The 3,848-nt window shown below is 38.8% G+C and overlaps 1 pseudogene; it reads right to left on the minus strand.

Moving 5' to 3' along the window:
• Nucleotides 1-3,460: 3,460 nt before the first annotated feature.
• On the minus strand, nucleotides 3,461-3,576 carry LOC130174146 (5S ribosomal RNA; annotated as a pseudogene).
• Between the last annotated feature and the right edge of the window lie 272 nt (nucleotides 3,577-3,848).

A 3,848-nucleotide genomic window follows, 5' to 3' on the forward strand; every position in this document is an offset into this window, starting at 1 on the left:
GAAAAGCGCTTTTAAGCGTCAGGATCTACTCTAAGTCCTCGTCAGAAGCTTTCTCTGTGTCTGAAAATGAGTTTTTGTCACTCATTGTCCTGTCTGTACAGAACACTTCAGGATAGGTTTTCCTGTCTATTTGAGTAGCATTCATGAAGGATATGATGGATTTCATGTTTACATGTCATAAAGTTATCAGTTACACCTGAGAATGCAATACTGTTGAAAAGAGCTGTTTCCACGTTTCCAGCGTCTAAATCGGCTCTTTCCCTCCTTAAAGCTGTCTGTGTGTATCCAAAATCTGAGCATTCACATTTAGTGGGATTTCCACAAAGGAACACTTCAGGATAAGTTTTCCTGTCTATTTGAGTAGCATTCATGAAGAATATGATGGATTTCATGTTTACATGTCATAAAGTTATCAGCTACATTTTAGAATGCGATACTGTTGAAAAGCGCTGTTTCCATGTTTCCAGCGTCTAAATCGGCTCTTTCCCTCGTTAAAGCTGTCTGTGTTTCTCCAAAATCTCAGCATTCACATTTAGTGGGATTTCTACACAGAACACTTCAGGTTAAGTTTTCCTGTCTATTTGAGTAGCATTCATGAAGAATATGATGGATTTCATGTTTACATGTCATAAAGTTATCAGCTACATTTTAGAATGCGATACTGTTGAAAAGCGCTGTTTCCATGTTTCCAGCGTCTAAATCGGCTCTTTCCCTCGTTAAAGCTGTCTGTGTTTCTCCAAAATCTCAGCATTCACATTTAGTGGGATTTCTACACAGAACACTTCAGGATAAGTTTTCCTGTCTATTTGAGTAGCATTCATGAAGAATATGATGGATTTCATGTTTACATGTCATAAAGTTATCAGCTACACCTTAGAATGCGATACTGTTGAAAAGCGCTTTTAAGCGTCAGGATCTACTCTAAGTCCTCGTCAGAAGCTTTCTCTGTGTCTGAAAATGGAGTTTTTGTCACTCATTGTCCTGTCTGTACAGAACACTTCAGGATAGGTTTTCCTGTCTATTTGAGTAGCATTCATGAAGGATATGATGGATTTCATGTTTACATGTCATAAAGTTATCAGTTACACCTGAGAATGCAATACTGTTGAAAAGAGCTGTTTCCACGTTTCCAGCGTCTAAATCGGCTCTTTCCCTCCTTAAAGCTGTCTGTGTGTATCCAAAATCTGAGCATTCACATTTAGTGGGATTTCCACAAAGGAACACTTCAGGATAAGTTTTCCTGTCTATTTGAGTAGCATTCATGAAGAATATGATGGATTTCATGTTTACATGTCATAAAGTTATCAGCTACATTTTAGAATGCGATACTGTTGAAAAGCGCTGTTTCCATGTTTCCAGCGTCTAAATCGGCTCTTTCCCTCGTTAAAGCTGTCTGTGTTTCTCCAAAATCTCAGCATTCACATTTAGTGGGATTTCTACACAGAACACTTCAGGATAAGTTTTCCTGTCTATTTGAGTAGCATTCATGAAGAATATGATGGATTTCATGTTTACATGTCATAAAGTTATCAGCTACATTTTAGAATGCGATACTGTTGAAAAGCGCTGTTTCCATGTTTCCAGCGTCTAAATCGGCACTTTCCCTCGTTAAAGCTGTCTGTGTTTCTCCAAAATCTCAGCATTCACATTTAGTGGGATTTCTACACAGAACACTTCAGGATAAGTTTTCCTGTCTATTTGAGTAGCATTCATGAAGAATATGATGGATTTCATGTTTACATGTCATAAAGTTATCAGCTACACCTTAGAATGCGATACTGTTGAAAAGCGCTTTTAAGCGTCAGGATCTGCTCTAAGTCCTCGTCAGAAGCTTTCTCTGTGTCTGAAAACTGAGTTTTTGTCACTCATTGTCCTGTCTGTACAGAACACTTCAGGATAGGTTTTCCTGTCTATTTGAGTAGCATTCATGAAGAATATGATGGATTTCATGTTTACATGTCATAAAGTTATCAGTTACACCTGAGTATGCAATACTGTTGAAAAGAGCTGTTTCCACGTTTCCAGCGTCTAAATCGGCTCTTTCCCTCGTTAAAGCTGTCTGTCTGTATCCTAAATCTGAGCATTCACATTTATTGGGATTTCCACACAGAACACTTCAGGATAAGTTTTCCTGTCTATTTGAGTAGCATTCATGAAGAATATGATGGATTTCATGTTTACATGTCATAAAGTTATCAGCTACATTTTAGAATGCGATACTGTTGAAAAAGCGCTGTTTCCATGTTTCCAGCGTCTAAATCGGCTCTTCCTCGTTAAAGCTGTCTGTGTTTCTCCAAAATCTCAGCATTCACATTTAGTGGGATTCTACACAGAACACTTCAGGATAAGTTTTCCTGTCTATTTGAGTAGCATCATGAAGAATATGATGGATTTCATGTTTACATGTCATAAAGTTATCAGCTACACCTGAGAATGCGATACTGTTGAAAAGCGCTGTTAAGCGTCAGGATCTGCTCTAAGTCCTCGTCAGAAGCTTTCTCTGTGTCTGAGAACTGAGTTTTTGTCACTCATTGTCCTGTCTGTACAGAACACTTCAGGATAGGTTTTCCTGTCTATTTGAGTAGCATTCATGAAGAATATGATGGATTTCATGTTTACATGTCATAAAGTTATCAGTTACACCTGAGTATGCAATACTGTTGAAAAGAGCTGTTTCCACGTTTCCAGCGTCTAAATCGGCTCTTTCCCTCGTTAAAGCTGTCTGTCTGTATCAAAAATCTGAGCATTCACATTTATTGGGATTTCCACACAGAACACTTCAGGATAAGTTTTCCTATCTATTTGAGTAGCATTCATGAAGAATATGATGGATTTCATGTTTACATGTCATAAAGTTATCAGCTACATTTTAGAATGCGATACTGTTGAAAAAGCGCTGTTTCCATGTTTCCAGCGTCTAAATCGGCTCTTTCCCTCGTTAAAGCTGTCTGTGTTTCTCCAAAATCTCAGCATTCACATTTAGTGGGATTTCTACACAGAACACTTCAGGTTAAGTTTTCCTGTCTATTTGAGTAGCATTCATGAAGAATATGATGGATTTCATGTTTACATGTCATAAAGTTATCAGTTACACCTGAGAATGCAATACTGTTGAAAAGAGCTGTTTCCACGTTTCCAGCGTCTAAATCGGCAATTTCCCTCGTTAAAGCTGTCTGTGTTTCTCCAAAATCTCAGCATTCACATTTAGTGGATTTTTAACACAGAACACTTCAGGATAATTTTCCCTATCTATTTGAGTAGCATTCATGAAGAATATGATGGATTTCATGTTTACATGTCATAAAGTTATCAGCTACACCTTAGAATGCGATACTGTTGAAAAGCGCTTTTAAGCGTCAGGATCTACTCTAAGTCCTCGTCATACCAAAAGTGCAGAGAGCTGCAGAGTAAGAGGTTATTGAAGCAGGAGCGTCCTTCTGATTGCAAAGAGATGTGAAAATGCTTACAGCACCTGGTATTCCAGGCGGTCTCCCATCCAAGTACTAACCAGGCCCGACCCTGCTTAGCTTCCGAGATCGGACGAGATCGGGCGTGTCAGGTGGTATGTATCTACGTGTAACCACAACAATGAACAAACAAATGACCCTCTTTAAACATGATGATCGTGTCCTTCATGCACAAAGCTATGTGTTTATGTCAAGTGCAGGAGCCTTTCCTTTTCACTGTTTGCTTGTTTGCTTGTTTGTTTGCCTCTCAACATGTCAACTTTGTTCGATTTTAATGCAAAAGTGTGTTTACATTGTGATGTGTGCTGTCCCCAAAAGTGCAGAGAGCTGCAGAGTAAGAGGTTATTGAAGCAGGAGCGTCCTCTGCTGATTGCAAAGAGA

Source organism: Seriola aureovittata, chromosome 8 (assembly GCF_021018895.1).
Source record: "Seriola aureovittata isolate HTS-2021-v1 ecotype China chromosome 8, ASM2101889v1, whole genome shotgun sequence".
Taxonomy (NCBI): Eukaryota; Metazoa; Chordata; class Actinopteri; order Carangiformes; family Carangidae; genus Seriola; species Seriola aureovittata.